Source organism: Sapajus apella, unplaced genomic scaffold (genome assembly GCF_009761245.1).
Source record: "Sapajus apella isolate SASKATOON/1434 unplaced genomic scaffold, GSC_monkey_1.0 scaffold35, whole genome shotgun sequence".
In the NCBI taxonomy this organism is placed as follows: Eukaryota; Metazoa; Chordata; class Mammalia; order Primates; family Cebidae; genus Sapajus; species Sapajus apella.
Window position 1 is genome coordinate 9,754,525 of NW_022436975.1, and position 19,408 is coordinate 9,773,932.

A 19,408-nucleotide genomic window follows, 5' to 3' on the forward strand; every position below is an offset into this window, starting at 1 on the left:
AACCGCGGCTCCTGGGCGCCGACAAAGCAGCCGCGCGGGGCAAAGCAGCGGCGCTGGCCGGCACAGCCACGCTGGCGACCTTGGAGCACCTCTGCCCGGGAATTTCCTAGTCTGTGGGCAATAAAAACGCGGCGTCCACTCACCCTCTGCGCTTTCACTGGGAGCTGCAATCCTGAGCTCTTCCTAAACGGCCGTCTTGGATCGTCCCTGAATGCTATTTCTATAATCATTATTATTATGTAGTATGTGCCTAATGAATATGTATATTAATAAACATAGTCTATAACTGGAAGGTATTTTTGCAATTTTTTTTAGTTTTCATTAAACTTTGTAGAGAGTTCTCTGTAAACTTTTTCAGAAAACTAAAGGACATTACATACAGGACAGCATGTGTTAAATTTAAATTTAAAAGTATCTATCTATCTAGATAATTATGCAATACTGTCCAATCTCAGTTTCCAGAAAGTATCAGAGAGATTCTACAGTAAGATCTTCGGATGTGAAAAAGATAAATCCTGTGTTCACAAATGTCATTAGCTTTAAGTTTAGCCTTAAGTTTTAAAAATGTTTACCCTGTTGTCATTAATCTCTTCATTGATAATAATGCTATTTCCATGATCCCAAGGGACCTAATTCAAAATGTTTCTTCTCTCTTTTCTCCTCTCTTCATTGACCTTGTTCGGTGACATTACTTTCCAGCCATTTGATGAATGAGCATGTTCTGTCCTGGAAATGCCAACGCAGATTGATAAAGCCAGGGAGCAAGCCTCAGTCAGATCTCAAGAGCCAGAAAGCTCTGCAGATTTATTAACCATGAGAATGGAAACTAGCCACATTCCAGGACATTCAGATTTCACTCTTCCCATCCCCAAATAGGTGATCTTTCTTGAAGGGGATGGGGGAGACCAAATTTCAGATCAGGTCTGGGTACTAACTGGAAGATTAGCAGTGGGAAGTTTCTTCAGACTAGCTTAAGTAGAAAGCTTCATTGCAGATGCTTGCTTCTGGGGCGGGCGGCATGCTATCTGGGGCTCACTTGCTTCCAAAGTGGCTGCACTAAGAGACCGTTTACCCTCAACACATTCACATTTTTAGTTACAAAGAAGCAGCACATCTTGTAAGCAGCATCATTGGTGAGCATCTTCCAGGCCACCTATGGGTTAAAAACTCCAAAAATCCCCCTTAGAAACCATAAAAGTTTGAAAAGTGCCTCCAGCACTGTAATAGGATGAGGCAGGATGAGCCTCCTCCTTCTTAGAAATACAGCTTCAGATGTTATTTTGCTGCAGCCTGGGAAACACTGTCTCTCTTTGCAACCCTGAAACAGATAGTTCAGTCCTCATAATAAGCTGAAAAGCCACTCAACCATATTCGTGCTGCTGGCCTTACAATCTCATTTCTAGATTCTTGTTTTAACGTTACCTACAGACGTTATTCTTACATATTACTTTAAGCATTCAGAATTAAAATTATTCATGATTTTCTGAAGAAATGAAATTATGGCATCCTTTAGAAACCAAAAAACAAACACTCTGAAATGTGCCTGTTCACTTTCCCCTTACTTGGGGTGGCTGGACTGAAATCCAGAATGGAGCCAATCCAAAGCAGGGAGCATTCCGGAAGAAAGTTCATGTGCATGCCCTCCCTTTTCTCCTCTCTTAACTTATTTTCTCATAATTTGAGTTTAGAGGGTGACTTAGTTTGAGCTGCTGTAACAAAATACTTTGGACTGGGTAATTTATAAACAACAGAAGTTTATTGCTCAGTTCTGGAGTCTGGGAAGTCCAAGTTCAAGGCGTCAGCAGATTTGGTGTCTGGTGAGGGCTCATTCCTCATAGATGTTGACTTCTTGCTGTGTCCTTGAGGGGAAGGGACAAGCACATCCCCTCAACCTCTTTTATAAAAGGGCACTAATCCCATTCATGAGACTGATGCCCTCATGATCTAATCACCAGCTAAAGGCGACACTTTTTAATACTATTGAACTGGAGGTTAGGTTTCAACATATGAATTCTGTGGGGGACACATCTAGACTATACTAGGGGGAAATAGTGGTATGTAAATTTCTCACTGTGACTGAAGATCTAATATTCCAAATAACTTGGTTCTAATTGCAAGGGTACTTATAGTCTTGTTGCAATCACTGTAGGATATATCCAGACCCCTCTGATAGCTTTAGTTCTTCCCACTGACCTGTCTGCAGAGATTCCTCAGGGTTGTACTGCTTCCCAGGCTGGCCTGTGGAAAGACAGTAGGTGACTGGTTGCTGCAGTCCTTTGGTGGTTACTGCACCCGGCATCCCGCTAAACGCTCTGTGTGGGTTATCTCCTTCTACATTCTCAATGATCTGGTAAGGCTGGTTATGATCATCCCTCCTTTACTATTGAGAAAACCAAGACTCAGGTTTGGGTAAATAACCTGCTTCTGGGAAATGTAGCCAGTAAGCCACAGAGCCCAGGGCCAAACCAAGGTCTGTCCGACTTCCAAATTCATACTTTAAGTCAACATTTGTACATCTCAGAATCGTGTCCTAGACTCAGTGACTCTGAGGGCACCTTCCCCAAGGGCACATGGTTTCTAACTAGGGTGAGGAAATATGAACCACATGACTGGAGCATATTTACAGAAGATAGGCAAACTATGTTTGCACATAAATATTTTATCATTATTTCAAATACCTGATCCATAGCCTACAGCTTTCTTAATGAGATTGCTTTAGGAAACCTTCTTTATGTGGAAAGAGAGTTTTTCATCTTCCTGGTCTAACCCCTCTCATCTGAATTATCCTGAAACTGGCATGCTGAGAAATAATGGAGAATGTAGGAATAAGAGAATAACTCCACTAACAGCCACTGGAAGAAATTCCAGGCAAGGCACTTTAGGAAGTGCCTCTTGTATTCCAACAGGTGAACATCTTTCTGTGTAATTTATTTTTGTGTTGGAACACGAACTTACGGATTGCTGGATCCCATCCCAGAAGTGGCTATCCCTCCACTGCAGATAAGAATAAGAGCTCCGAGGGTGGGACTGCCAGCCCATATTGTTGAAATTTTGATTTATTACCCAAGAGGTGTGTTCTAAAGAATCCCTCATTTAAGGTACATGTTTCTGGGATCCATGAAATTCCCAAGGTGAAGAAACAAGAAGGGATGTAACTAGGCTAGATCGAAGACTGGGAGAATAGGTGATAGTTATGGAAAAGCCTGGCAGGGTGGGGGCTGGCATCAGAATCCCCCGAGGCCCATTCCCTCCCAGCCAACATCCAATCAAGGTAGAATGTCCCCATAAGAAACCTGGGAGAAACATGCTACTCCCCTTCAGTTACACCCTTTGTTCTTTCAGTCATTTAAATATTTGATTATACAGGGATACAAGGGTGAGCAGCAGTGGCAGTGATGTCCTCTGGAGCTTGCTTAGTTACAGTGCAGGAGACAGACAGTAAATGTAGATTTTAGTCAGTGGCAAGTTCATGCAGAAGAATCAGCCCTGTAATAGGATGAGGCAGGATGAGCCTATGGGTGCTGTGGGGCTCCAGGGCTGGGGAGGTGCCATGCAAACAGGAAAGCCAGAGGCCTGCTGATCTCTGTTGTCCACACGCACCACTGTGGATGCAGCTTCAGTGATCTCACTGATAGAACAGCATATTAATGCATTTGATGTATTCTCCTGTGGATCTCAGAAGTCGAGTAGAGCTCATCAAAGTAAAGTGTTTGTGTTTCAGTCAATATTACTTTCCCAGATTCCAAGCATCCACATGAGAATACTTCATTTAGTAAGTTTTGAATCTATGAGATTTACTCTGTAGTGTATGGAAAACCTGTAGTAATGTTTTAAACTCATTTTTTAATTGTCTTTCCCCTTGAATTGCCCAGGGAATATGCCAGATGGCAGAAAGTATATAAAGTTGGGAGTCTTTATAATTAGTTTACTTTTTAAGTTAATTTTATTGTGACAATTAATATAGCTACACATTCTGCATACTATCCTGTAACCATGCCTCTTTGCTTATAGACAAAGTCCTTTTTTATAGAGTTAATGACCTCCCTTTTGTCTTTTGCCTTATTTTTAATATACCTGGAGTCAGATTATTTTCCCAAATGTTCCACCATTTCTGCCATATACCTTTGAATAATATTTCATGTGTGCTCATACAGACCTCTTTCCTGGATCTCTATTCCAGGGTCATTTCTGGGCCAGTTGCTCTCTAAGCTGATCCAACAGCTGCTGTGCTGTGACTTCTCATCAACAGAATGTGGGAACCGCCTTGGGCTGCCATTCTGGATGGAATCCCCTGTTTTCTTGTATCTCTTATCTTTTTCTTTGTAGGTTTATTCTCTCACCTTACTGAAGCACACCCTCTGTAAGCCTCCTAAGTAAAGGTGCCTAGAATCTCTGCATACCACAAGTATCTTTATTCTTTTGAATCTCTGCATACCACAAGTATCTTTATTGTAAGCTTCTCCTTGAAGAAGGACCCTCTGAGCATAAAGCTGTAGGTTAATAATTATTATCTCTTAAAAATCATTTCCCTCAATTTTGAAGACATTAAATACTCTTTTTAAGTACAATGCAATTTTGATTGCTGAATGTGCCCTGATTTTTCTCTAGAAGCTTTTAAAGATCCTCTCTTTGTCCCTCATGCTCTGGACTTTTACAGAAATTTACCTCACTGTGGGTTTTTTGTTTCTTCATTCTCTAGATATTCCAGCCGTAGGTACTTGTATCCCTTCATCTGACTAACTTTTTGATATTATTTCTTAAACAATTTCTCCCCTTCAGTACCTTCTATTCCCCTTGCTTATAACTGTTATTACTTGCGTACTGAGTCTGCTGGGATGAATCCTCTAATTGTTATTATCTTTTCTTTCTTATTTTCTAACTTTTGTCATTTACTTTCTAGGAGACTTCCTTGATATTTCTTCAAACCTACCTATTGAATCTTTAACTTTTAATTATTTATTTAATTTCCAAAGCTTATGTTTACCTCTTTCTGTTGCTGGGTTTTCTTAAAGAGCATTTGCCTTTTATTTTAGGTCTACAAAAACTTCACTTATTTCTGAATTTCATTTCCTAGGCCTTTTGAAGTTCTCTGCAAATGTCCTTGGCATATCTTGTTTTCCTTCAGGTCACTTTAGTTCTGTTTGATTATTTGAATAGTCTGTGGCTTTCATGTTACAAGTTTGGCTGCCCATTACCACTTAAAAGGGAGTTCCTAAAAGCCAAAGTGGAATCTGTGTGTGTGGAGGTGGGAGTTGCTGATGATGGAGTGTGCCGTATGGAATCGTATGCAGAGATGACTTTCTCCAAATTAGAAACCCTAACTTCAGCAGGCGTCTGCTGCAGAGCCTACCTTCCCAGGGCTGATCAGTTTCTTCAGAGAGAAAAATAATTCCTTCCAGGAAAGTGTCCTGTGTCTTGCTCCTGGCCTTGTGAGAGCCCAGCAGAGTGAGGAGCTAAAGATCCCATGCTCTGAAGGCTCCCTTTACCCTAGTCCTCCTGCTGTCAGCCTGCTTTGGCCTACCAAGGACCCTCTGGGTGCTGGCAGAGGTAGCAGGTGGTGGGGCTTGCCCCACTGCCACATTAGGGTGGGGATTTCAGGAGCCCACCACTGCTCTGTTGGGTGCTTCACAGGCTCTTGTCTTTTCAGCTTTGTTTCTGAGCCCACACTCTGGGCCTCTCCTGGCCCTCAGGTCCTGCTATTTGGGGAGTGGTGCCAGGCAAATGCACTCACTTCTTCCTGGAATCTTCCTCAGACACTTCGCGCGATTGCCGCTGTCCTGTGAGGTTAGTACGAACTCATCCGCACACTTTGTATCTCTTGTTCTTTCTGCTCTTTTTATTATTTTCATTTTAACAGGGATGTGGGAATGAAAAAAGATAATCTTGCTACCATTCTGAACCAAAAGTAACAACATTAAGGTTACTTTTTAATCACACACTTCGTGGAATTTCACATTATTGAAATGATAGCAGTCAGACTATTTATCTAATATTCTGGGTATGATGCTATAGTCTCCAGAACCCATTGTGCAGAAAATGCTAAATTCTGTAGTACATGAACATGATATGGTTAGGGTTTTATACAGATAGTAATTATAAATTATTTGACTAAGCATGACTTCTGCTTTATAAATACTCATCGAGAAAAAAACCTGTCAGCTATGCCAGACTTGTTTTCATAGCTGTCGTGATTTAGATTCTGAGGTACACTTCCCTGCTGCACACATGGAAAACAGAATAAAAGCAGATTTCTGAGCTAATTAAAAGTGTTTGTGACAGGGATTCAATTTTGTTCTATTTATATAGAAAATGTGTTTTTCGGATTCTTTACAAATGCGGAGGATAAGAAATCCATGTAGGACAAAGGTCTTCTTAATTTTATGTCTTCTTTTGTACCTCTGCTAGCCCACTTTATGCTGTTTCCCTTTTATCTGTTTCTGATTATTTAGTAAAAGTGTCAACCTAGTGAAGAAGACAAAGCGGAATGCCGGGTTCCCCATTAATATCTTACTGTTCAATAGGTTGCATTAGGATTGGCCTCTATTTTACCAATTAGAGGCCACGTATACTGGCAGAACATTGAGTATTGGATTCGTTGGGTTACTTTGTGTCAACCCACTGTAAAATGATTGGTACTAAAGGGAGCTCTTGTTCCTAATGACAATGAAATTGTGAAACCCTCAGCTTCCTTGATAACAAAGCATGGCAGACCATTGCTAAGAAGGGTTCTAGTGAATCATTTCTTGGGTTGCACTGTCTACCAGAAATACGTTCATCTCAAAGCAAACAGATGGAACAACCTAGTTACACATAGAGATTGGGATTCCATATTACACGCACAGGCAACTTTTTTCATTTGACCTTTTCATTATCCTTGTTCACTGTCCTTAAATCCCAGAAATGCTGTCATAACCCATACTGTAGTGATGTATGGGAAGAGAGATGGAAGATAGGAAGGCGCATCCTAAACATGCCTGATGCATTTTTGGGAGATGCTATAGGATGAGAAAGCCACTGTTTGCATCACTGATCCTAGAACTGATTTGCACATTTAGGTGGAACGTAAACTTGGAAGCATTGCTGTTTTCAAAACTTTTCCCTTCACTCTACACACATCTCTATTTAAATGGTCATGTAAAATGTAGAATTCATGAAGGAGACTTGGGAAATGTCAACTGTGGTATCTCTGAAGCTAGTTCTTCTAAATAGATTGCATGATAATGGGGAGTTTTTAAAGAAAAATAATTCTTTCTATGTTTGGTAGACTAAGATGTCAGCTCTGCTCCAAATCCTTGTTCTTTGGTGCTGATTTTTTAAAAATCTCTTATCAAAATATAACTTTTAAAGAACTTCAGTTTACAGCAAGAAATCATTTAAATCTAGAATTGTTCTCTTTAGATTATTATAATTCATACATGAAAATATTATTGAGGCCAGATGGCCCATGCCTGTAATTCCAGCACTTTGGGAGGCCAGGGTAGGTGGATCAGCTTGAGCCCAGGAGTTCGAGACCAGCATGGGCAACATGGCAAGACCCCTTCTCCACAAAAATATAAAAATTAGCTGGGCGTGGTGGTACATGCCTGTAGCCCCAGCTATTCAGAGGGCTAAGGCAGGCGGATCGCTTGAGACTGGGGAGTGGAGGCTACAGTGAGCCGTGGTCCTGCCACTGCACTCCAGCCTGACTGACAGAGAAAGAAAAAAAAAAATTATTGAGAAACTCTTTCAAAGAACACTATTAATGTGTTAAATTTCTTTTGTTTCTATCTCTTCTCAATATACCTTCAATTTAGTATCCTCATAGACTTGAATCATTTCATATGATTGTACCTTATTGCCTTCAGTACTATTTAAATAATATATTTTAATCCATGGCATATTCTGAACCATAATAATGGAAAAAGACTTTTTGTTCAAAAAGAGACTTCATTTTAAAGTTTTGGGACAATTTAGGAGACAGTCTCATTTTTCTGATTTTGAGGCCAAAGTTTGACCCTAGGTTATTTTCCCAATATTAAAATATGAGAAATGTGAGAACCTGTTTCTCCATACAAAATGTCTTATAACCTGAGAAACATGACAACTTACATTGTGATTTAACCTCTTGTGGTATTTTTTAAAATCATGATTGTTCCTTTATTTGAGAAGCAGATTATGGTTCTCTCTCTCTCTATCTCTCCTCCAGCTGTTTCCTTTAAACTTTTTGCTTTGAAATTATAGATCCACAGGAAGTTACAAAGATGGTTGAAGTCTCATGTGTCACCTGGTACACTCCCATAGTCTTTTATAATGTTAGTACAGTATCAGGAAGTTGACCTTGTGTATATAGTTCATTTTATCCCTTGTATAGATTTGTGTAACCACCACCACAATCAGGATCCTGTTCTGTACCACAGAGACCTTGTGCTGCAGGCATCCTCATGACTGCTCATCCTTATCTCCCAACAACCACTGCATCTGTTCTCCATCCTTCTGATTTTGAAAATGTTATATAAATGGAATCTTGCAGTATGTGACGTGTGACATGGGCTTTTTTCATGCAGCTGTTCTTCAAATACATCCCAGTCATTGAATGCCTCAATAGTTCCTTCCTTTTCATTGCTGAGTACCAGTCCTTGTATGGATAGACCATAGTTTAGTTAATCATTTGCCCATTAAGAGACATTTTGGTTGCTTCTAGTTTGGGGCTATTACAAGTCAAGCTGCTCTGAACAACTGTGTCTAGTTTTTGTGTGGATATAGTTTTCATTTCTCTGGAACAAGTGCCCAGGAGTGCAGTTCCTGGGTTCTGTGGTACGTGTATGTTTAGTTTTTTAAAGAAACTGCCAAACTATTTACCAGGGTGTCTCTACACTATTACATTCCCACTATCAAGACATATAGTGATAGAGTTTCTCTCCGTTATTGCCAGCATTTATTGGACGGTGTCTCTCTCTCTCTCTTAAATCTTACTTGTTCTAACAAGTTTGTGGTTATAACTCATTTACGGCTAGTGATAGATTTTAATGCCTAATAATATTGACATCTTTTCACATGTTTATTTGTTTTTTATATGCCCTCTTTGTTGAAATGTCTTTTGCCCATTTTCCAATTGGATTGTTTGGTTTTTTAATGTTGTGAGAACTCTTTATATGTTCTAGATATGAGTCTTTTGTCAGATGTATATCATGTAGATATTTTCCCCAGTCTGTTGCCTATCTTTTCATCCTTTTGACAAGGTGCTCCACAGAGAAAAAGTTCTTGTAATTTTGATCAGTCAGATTTATTCATTTTTTTCTTCCATGGATCACTCTTTTGATGTCATATCAAAGAATCCTTCATCAAGCCACAGGTCCTAAAGATTTTCTTCTTTGTTGTTTCCTAATAATGTTTTTTTTTTTTTTTTTTTTTGCTTTATAATTGACTCTATGATTTTGTCTGAGTTAATTTTTGTATAAGGTCTGAGGTGAAAGGCATGAGGTCAACGTTCCTGTTTTTGCTTATGGATATCCAATTGCTCCAGCACCATTTGTTGTGAAAATTCTAGTCCTTTTTCTTTGAATTGCTTTTGCACCTTTGTCAAAAATCAGTGTTTGAACTTGCGTGGGGCTCTTTCTGGGTTCTCTGTTGTGCTCCATTGATCTGTGCATCCATCCCTCCATAATACCACAATCTTGATATCTATAGCTAGATAATGTCTTGAAATTGAATATACTGATTCTTCATTCATTATTCTTTCTTAAATTGTTTTAGCTATTATACCCCTTTACCTTTCCATATAAGTTTTAGAATAATCTTGTGTAAGGTTGCACATAACTGATGGGAGGTTTTGCTTGATATTTGCCCTTCTTTCTCTCTCTCACATTTTCCTCAGCCCACTTTTCTTAACATCTTCTCCTTCTTTGTTGTCTATCTTGTCTTACGTGGTTGTCTACATAGAAAATCTCAAATAATCTACACAAAAATGTAAATTAGAAGCCCTAGAACCAAAAGGTTAGTTCAGCAGTGTCGCAGGATATAAGATCGACAGACAAAAGTCAATTGTATTTCTCACTAGAGATGAGTACGTGGAAACTCATGTTAAAAATACAATACCATTTATATTGGCTCAAAAAATATAATACTTAAAATATAAATCTAACAAAACACAGAACTTACATGCTGAAACCTAAAAAACACTGATGAAAAATATCAAAAGTAAATGGAGAGGCAGAACCCTATTTATGGACTGGAAGGCTCAACCTAGTGAAGGTGTTGGATTTCCTCAAAGTAAACAGGTTTAACGCAGTGCTTCCCAAAATTCCATAAAGTTTTTTTGTAGATTCTCTTTTGATGCATTTCATTTTTACAAGAACATCTAGAATTTGCATGTGTTTGGATGGATTGACCAGGGAAGGGATTTTTTCACAATACCAAGTACTATCAGTATGCCCAATTAAAAATAACCCCTTTACTGTAAAAATGTAGTTCACACCTTCTGTATGCCAGGCTCTGTGGTCAGTGCCTTCCAGCCTTTGTGCTGTATGATCCTCACCACCACCCTGTGAGGAAGATGCTGATATTATCCCATTTAACACATGGGAAAAGAGAAGCACACAGATGGAATTCTCTTGTCCAGAGTCACAAAGCTAGAAGACAGGGGAGCAGGATTCAGACATAGACCAAAGTGAGTCCTGCGTCTGCTCTGCATTCAGTGTTCCACAGCCTCTCTGTGACCCATTAGGGGTCTCGGGGCCTTCTTTGGTTTCATCAGGGTACTCACATCAAGTGCTCTCAGAGAATCCTGCTTTTTGAAAAATCACTCTAATTCTTACATCACTTCCCTCCCTGGCACCCTGTAAGGCCCTGTTTTGAGTCTCCCCAGTTTACTGTAGGATTTCAGTTTCAGTTAGAGAGCTGAACCCAAGGATTGTTTAGATTGTCCTGCCATAAGAGAACTTGTGATAGATAACTTTTCAGGAAAAAAAAAAAAAAAAAAACCTATTTTTTGAGAATGTTGATTAAAAGAGCCCTTCTCATCTGTCAGAGAAGGATGACTGTAGAAGTACTTGTTTTTCGCCCTGCAAGTTGGGGAAATGGATTTGGGGATGACACATCACTTTTCTGAGGTGTCAGAGGAAGTAGGTCACATTATGCTGTTGATTATGTTTGAAAAAGCTGGCATTGAAAAATGAGAAGTTGCATTTTGAGTAGTTCTTTGCCCAAAGACTAGAAATATTTTCTGAGACAAACAAAAAGTTTTATATATATTTGTTCTTTTTTTCATCATTTCCCTAGGATAACTTTTCTTTTGTGGCAATTTTAGCCTGTTAGAAGGAGTCATAGGCTCTTCATAGATGTATTGGCTGCATTTATTGAAATACCTTTTCAAGTATCCTTGTAAACACAGGAAAGCTCCACCTTCTGGGTTCTAGAAACCATGGAGAGTGATCCAGAATGGCTTGGTAAATAAAATAGATGAGCATTTAAAAGCCCCCTCCTGTCTGTCTTTAGAGCTATTAAACAAAAGAGAAACATTCAATATCTTCCCTCTAGTAGTCAATAAACAAAGAAGAATGTCACAAAAGAGCTCGATCCCTTCTCGGCTAATGGAAGGGAAACCACGTGAGTCGGAGAGTTGGTCTGGAGAGGCAGGCATTATACCCAGCGGTCTCTGGTAGCATCTGAGTTCTGAGCCAGTGGCCTTCTGCCTCAGGGGTACCATGTCCCGGCGTGATTACTAAACTGTAATTGCTGGCTAAATGTCTTCTAAATAATATCAAAATCTCGAATATAAGCTGACATTTTACATACAAATATAACATGACCTTTAGCACAGTTTATTGCAGAACCATTCGACTCTTGATAACATTAGAAGCTGCCACTGTTCTCCAGGCATCAGCCCTGCCTTCGGGGTCCTTGTTGGTAATCTTTTAACCCAATAAATGGCTCCTGCCCAGTGGTTTCCTTGGCCTGGAGGAGAGGAAGGTGCTGCTGGAGGTGCTGTACACATTTTATACCCTTTCGCACATGCTGTATGAGAAGTACATGAGGCTTGAGGCTCAGGGCGATAAAGGCTGTGAGGGTTCTGCACAGACTGGCAGCTGCTAGAACGAGGAGGAACAAAAGGCTGACAGCTAACCAAGGCAGAGCCACGCCTGTGCAGGGGCTGCGGTGCCCAGGGCTGATGGGATGCCCTGCATCCTGCTCCTTTTTTCCCTTTTTTTTTTTTTTCTGAGACAGAATTTCACTCTTGTTGCCCAGGCTGGAGTGCAATGGCAGGATCGCAGCTCACTACAACCTTTGCCTCCCGGGTTCAAATGATTCTCCTGCCTCAACCTCCCAAGTAGCTGGGATTACAGGTGCCCGCCACCATGCCTGGCTAATTTTTTGTGTTTTTAGTAGAGATGGGCTTTACCATGTTGGCCAGGCTGGTCTCAAACTCCTGACCTCAGGTGATCTGCCTGCCTCGGCCTCCCAAAGTGCTGGGATTACAGGCGTGAGCCACCATGCCTAGCCCTCCCTCTTCTTTACTGTCTTTTTTTCTCAGATTTAATCTACTTATCAAAAATATTCTTGTCACTTTCTTAATATATTGCAATGATTGTTTTCATACTTAAATACTTATTACAGTTTATCTTTAAAATTCTCACTCCATGTTCTGTCTTCATGTTCCTTTCTTCTTGCTTTGAAAACAGAAGTTTCAAAGAAACATAGAACCTATTAGAAAGGAACTTGACATTCATCGGCCTCCTCCTTCCACCCATTACAGTAATCCTCTGTAAAATTTCTTGGACAGATGGTAAGTCTGCCTCTGCACTAACCATTCCTGGGATAAAAAGCTAACTAGCACTTCTTTAAAAAGCAATGAATTCCAGTTTTGGACAGTTTGAATTGTTCAAAAATTCTTCCTTCTATTAATCTGGAAATTGCCTTTATAGTCTGTGATGGTCATCTGATAAAGTTTTCTCCAGTTCATTAAAAAGAACAGTAGCTAACATACTATCATGAGCCGTACTATCATGAGCCCCATGGCACAGCTAAGGAACCTAAAGTTAGGGAGATAATTCTTCAATATCATGCAGTGGTAAGTGGTGGAGCAGTGTGGGAACTTAACATGGTCTGACCCTAGAACCTAGAACCTGTGGCCACACCAGCCTCTCCTCCTTATGGGCATAGAATTTTTCCTTAGAAGCCAACCATAGAATCTTCCCCATCTCTGCTCTGAATTGTGCAATCTGTTCGTGGAATGTGTGTGAATACCTGAGCATGCCACAAAAACAGGGACTCTTGTCTCTTCTATTCATGTCAATACCTCTAGAACTAGTAACAGTGCCTGGCATGAGTATAAATTGAATGATTGAATCCCTTCCTTAGCTATTATATTACTCTATGAATTCTTAGCTGTTTTCCCCTAGGATCTCTGGTTCCTTGTTGATAAACTGCAAATTCATAGAAGCTGTACTTCATTCCTCTGTCTTATAGAAGATGAAATTATCACTCATCAGGTGATTTGCCTTTGGCAGGAGATGTCTAGCAAATGGAGAGTTATAGCAATCTGTCCCTATTAGGTTTTGCCTCCGTGACCATGAGGCCATTGTTCATACACCAGCCATCTAAGAACATTCCCACAGCGGTCTTCCTGTATATGCTCTCTGCCCTGCGCCCACCTTCAGCCTCCAACAGCAATCCGTATAGGCACAAGCCCCAACCCACAGCAGCTCTCTTCTACTGCCACTCCTTTAAAGCCCTTACTGTTTCAAAAGGCCTTCTCCTCTGACACCACTGACCAGTTAAGAAAAATCCCATACAACCCCCTGACACATATAAGCCATTATTCTCTGTGTTAAAGTTTTTGGTCACATTTTTATCCCATTCTCAGTGCATTCACGTAAAGTCTTTCCTGCATCACATGCATTTTTCTTCTGTTGTGTCATTCCCAACTTTTTGCCTTTTTTTTTTTTTTCTCTGTTGCCCAGGTGGAGTGCAGTAGCATAATCATAGCTTACTGCAGCCTCAAACTCCTGACCTCAAGCATTCCTCCTGCCTCAGCCTCCCCATTCGCTGGGATTCCAGGCATGAGCCATTGCTCCCAGCCCATGCTGCTGTTTTTACCATTGTAAAATAAATATGTTCTCTTGACTCTGCTTACCAACCTTCAGCTATAACCTCTTGTTCAAACTCATGAAACAAGCCACCCATATCACCGTCTCCTGTAACCCTGCCAACCACTTTAACCAAAACTCTTGTTATCAAAGTCAACAGTAATTTCCACCTTAGTAAGTCCTTGCTTTGCCTTTCTTTTCAACACCCATGCTTGTCATACTGCATGCTATGTTGCTGGATTGATTGGTTGATTGATTGATTACAATATATGTGAGTTCCACATAGTGTTTATTTTGTTCACTGCCTGGCACATTTGCAGATGATCAGTACGTGCTGAATGAACAAATACCTCTAGTGGTGGTGTCCTGCCTTCTAGTTCTTCTGCCTATATAAACTTGATTAAACAGGTCCTCTTTGAGGTCGTTCCCTTGAGAGCAGAGCTTGGGGGAAGTTGTATTGCGTGGGTCTGCCTGGTTGAAGGATCTGTCCCCAGAGATGGGCTCAGGCTTCACCAAGATAGGCTGATTTTTATCTAATCAGGTCATGACTAGATTGTTAGTTTTCTGTTGCTCAGAAGCTATTCCGATTTCCTTAGAAATATATTAGAATACTTATTTTCCATGAAGGAGAATGTCATCACATTTTGAGAGCCCCTTGGAGAATCTCACCAAACAAAGAGCCTTTATCGTCACTGCCTCATATTGGATTCATTGGGCCTATTTTTTATATTTTATGAATGCCTCTCCTCACAAAGTTTTCACATTCATCTTCCTGCCTCTCACTCCCCCTCACTGATGTATCCTCCGGTACAGCAAGTACTCCTAACCACGGCTTCTCCCTGTAGTGGGTACATACTCTCCCACCGTAGCAGGAAGGAATTTTGCTGTGAAAGCAGCCTGGGGCTTGGCATCATATAGGCTGGGGGTGGTGAGGTGGGCGCTGGCCGATATTCTTTCCTTTTTTCCTTCTTGGCTGACGTCCAGGTCTGGCCCCTTTTCGGTCCTGGGAGCCATAGATGTTTCCATGACCGTCCAGAGCAGTCTTAGGGCACAGACTTAGAATATAGACGGCCCGATGTAGACAGCAGCTCCTTCAGCTCACTGACTGAAGGCAAGCCACTGAAACCCTCCGCGCCTCCGCTTCCCCATCTGTCAAGTGGGAGAATGATAGGTGCTGGGCAGGGCTGGTAAATAGAGGATATCCACCCTGCCTGGTCCAGTGGGTGATAGGCGCCCAACAAATGGTGGCTGCTGTGTTCCTCCTCTTAAATTGAAGGTGCTTGCGCCCAGAATCAAAAGCTTAAGAGATCATGAGGCACCAAACATCAGCAACTACCTTTCACTGCAAGCAAAATTATGCTCTTGTTAAAACATAGGAGAAAACTTCATTTCTCACTCAACAACAACAAAGCTAGAGACTGAGAATAAAATAACTGTTTCTAAAAGCCAACTCCCTTTTTCACTTTGGGGAGTCATTTTTCTTTAGTAAACGGGAATGAGAAGCTTAAATGTTAATCAAGATAGAAGCAGGTGTTATCATTTTAACATGAACGAATAATGGAATCATGTAAAAAAAAAAAAAGTACATTCTATTTTAACATATATTGAAGGCAGAGTTTTCATATCTAATGAAAGATGTGTTTTGCCCACCCAGCAATGTCTGTAATGTTTTAAAGTATTGGTCAGATTATTTTTAATGTCAGTTTTAGATTATTATAAACCTTAGAGAGCCTTGTAAGTGAGCTCATTTTTTTTTTCTTTTTGACAGCAGGCATGAGTGGGGAGGTGGGTAAGTCAACAAAGCCATATTCACAATACATTAGGTGAAGTTTTTAGATTTTTATTTTTTTATCTTGGGGCAAAGACACAGCCTGAGCTAAACACATGTCACACGAGAATCTCTACAAGAGATTCCAAACTGCTGTGCTGGGCAGGCAGGAGCCAGGCAGCTGCTCTCAGGTGTCCCATCCTTGGGGATGAAGGTCATCACCACCACTCCCCACTCAGGAATGAGGACTGTAAGGCAGGAGCTTGGGAGGAAGGAGGGGAGTCAGAATGAGAGGTCAGAAAAGGCTTCCCTGTAGCTTTGTTGACCCTTTTTTCAGCTTGGAAGACTCAAGGAGGGCAGGGGATTCCAGGGGAAAGCATGGAATGTGGAAGCTGGCATCAAAGAGCCTGGGAAGGAGGAGGGAGTCTTGGTTGGGGGAGGCTGAATAGATAGGACAGAGCCTGTGACCACAGACCCAGATCCTTCTAACACAGTCTGTCCTCTCCCTCCTAAGGGAGTGCCTAACTTCAGGCACAGCTTCCCAACCTAGCTCTGCCTAGCAGGACCCAAGCCTGCTGCTTTCCTTCCAAGGGGCCCAATGGCAGAGCTGAAATGGGCCTGGGCAAGGTGGATGAACTTACTAGTCAATGCCGAGCTTCCTGTCGCTTGTACCCAAAAATAATATTTCAAGTGCAAATTGTGATGAAGGCTTACCTTTAACATTTTAGACTTGAAAATGATTTTATGTAAGAAGTGTTAAGTGCTAGAAAGATGAAAATAGTGATGCAAGAAATAGGTGTCTATCTTCTTACATGTCTTATTTTGAAGATTATTTATCCCACAGTTCAGTCTGAATGCATAGAAATGAAAAATAAGCTGTTCTTTTCAGAGTATACTTAAGGCAAAGAACTAATTGTTCTAACAAGTGCTATACTAAGAACTCTTCAAGAGATGGAAAATAATCATAGGTGTTTCTTGACAAATGACATCAACAATATTCATTATTTTTTTAAGTGAACTTACTGGTTCTGCTGTAAAATTCTACCTTGTGTTGATTTCCTTTTGTACCTTATTTGTGCTGTAAGCACGAATCAGTGCTAATGTATATGTTAGGTTGTGAATAAACAGTCTCTGTGTATTTGCCTTCTATTACACCATAATTTCCAGTCAAAAAGAGGTGCTTTGAGTATCGTTTCAAATACATAAACATTCTCAACTTTACTTCCCAAGATTTTATCTGACATTTTCTTTGGGCCTTTACAATCTGAAAGGATGTGCTAGATACTCTACTGAATGTGTAGTATTTTGTTCAGCTCAGTGAACATTTGAATGAATGCATACTATGTGCACAGCTGAGGACTTTAGTAAAAATAGCAGTAAAATTGGGTGATCCCTGCTCTTCACATGCTCTGTGCAGTAAGATAGAATGAAGCCACAGCCTTATGTTGCTTACTGTTCTTTTTCAAATATCTTTCATTATTTTCATCGAAGTTCAGCCAGCTTTGATAGATCCGCAGTTAGTAGCATAAAGAAGGAAAATTTTAAATGAACAAAACCCAATTTATAAACTTTTTACCCTTTGTTCATTTGAGCTATTAACAAGTAGCATGGACATTTAACAAAAATCAAGATTTTTTTTTCCTCCTTCACCCTCTGGAGGAAGCTGGAATTAATACTAAGCAGTGAATGGCCGAAAGAGTAGATTTTCAGAAGTCAAATATAATTAGTGTGGGTGCCTGAGCCATATTACTTTAATATAAAGCATTTAAAAATACATTTAATACTTCATATATATCTCTTTAAGAGCTGTAACAACACTGTGACCAAAGGGGTGGACCAAACCATCCTTGTACCGACTTCAGTATGGAGTCCTCCCTCACCCCTCCATAGATGAACGTCTTCGACAACCTCTTTAGTGTCTCTGGACATCAGTTTCCTCATCTGTAAAATGGTGATAACAACATGTGATGTAGAGATACTCACAGGATGAAACTTAAAAATGTGTGAAAGGCATGATTACAATTCTGGGGACATCCTATATGCTTAGTAAGAAATGATCGTTACTAACGGGGCATTAACACAGTTCTGAGGACACTGTATGTGCTTAATAGTAAAGGAGCATTACTAACAGGTAACTTTTTAACATAATTTAGGTAGCAGTTTATCTACTATGCTCACAGAGGAGTTCCCCCAAAATACTGCTTTTTCTCCTGTCAAGTTTAGGTATTTCATAATTTTATTATAACACATTTTATTTCAGAGTAAATACCATCTTCTGCCCTAAGCCTGTTTATTAGACATTAAAATTTTTTTCAAAAATTAATCTTCTATGTATATTGGCACAGTAAACTTTCTTAGTCATTTGTGCTAGATTTGCCCTGGAGTAAAAGTTTACATGGCTACAAGAGAAACCAGTAACATGCAAAGCGCAGGCACTTAAAATCAACCTTGGTAGAAGCGCTGGGCATGGCTCCTCAGATCCACACCACCCTGGCTTCTGGTCTGGGCTCTCTCTGCCGCTCACCAGTACTCACCCTCCACTCTATACAAGAGGATCAGGCCACCTCTTAACGAGGCTTGCTGAGATGAGGTGTGGGAACTCACAGCACAGCCTCATGAACTGCGGGAGTTACCATCAGAGTTTATCATCACTGAGTTCATTGAGTTGTTATTACTGATGCTGGAAGGTGCGCTTGGTTCACCCAAAATGGGGAACCCAGTAACCCTCAGACTCACAGTAACCAGCAAGTCTTATAAACCCTGTGGCTGGAGACTAGTCTGTAAAAAATGGCAGTTGTCCCTTGAACTCCATATTCATTTAATACTAGGTCATGGCCTCACACATTGTCACAGCTGAACATGAAGCCCCGTAAAGCTCTCCACAGGAGAGGAAACACTGGCAGAAAAGGGGATCATTTTATATTTGTTTGGATAGGGCAGGCATTCTTATTGGATTTGCATTAGGAATTCTAGTAGCCCTGCTTTTTAATTACTTACAGTAATTTTCATTAAGCAAGTCATTATATTTCCAGGTGATTCTTGGCATTGGTTATGCATAGCATCGATTTCTGTAATCCCAGGTAAAAGGCAAGTCTCCCCCTCACTGATGCAAGTTGGGGCCTCTTATAACAACACTTTCCTTACCTTAGGTCAAGGAATAATGTTAAACTGGAAATGTGAATTTTCTTCTGACTCTCTATTTCATTATAGCTGTCTTAAATAGGAGGAAAACATTTTAAAAGAGACTTCTAACATTTTTGTTAATGGCTTTACTTACAAATGAAAATGAAGCATGTGGACGACTTCTCTAAATGACCTTGGAGAATGGCATTGAAGTAAAGAATTAGTCATGGATTGAGATTTGACCTGCTGTTTTTCTCCTACCACCAACTTTAGGTTTGATTTCATTTGTAATAATGGCTTTATTGTTTACCGTAGCCTGTTTCACTCACATAACTGTTTGCTTTGAAATTTGAAACCACATATTTTCTCTGTAACTCAAATAAAAATGGGGTCATACAAGTAACCTTTTAGCCTGAAACTGCATGGTCAATCCTCTTTGACAGGCTCTATCAGT

General features: G+C 40.4%; 1 protein-coding gene across 5 annotated transcripts in view; it reads left to right on the top strand.

Annotated features, from left to right (window-relative positions):
- Positions 1-19,408, top strand: part of FAM110B (family with sequence similarity 110 member B) — a 155,975-nt gene that overhangs the window by 124,353 nt on the left and 12,214 nt on the right. Inside the window, exon 1 of one of the 5 annotated variants that reach the window (XM_032296148.1) lies at positions 14,005-19,227. The exons of the other annotated variants lie outside the window; for them this stretch is intronic. The gene's annotated coding sequence lies outside the window, so the exon portion shown is untranslated. Of the gene's footprint in view, positions 1-14,004; positions 19,228-19,408 lie in introns of those variants that run through there. 5 annotated transcript variants of the gene reach the window in all.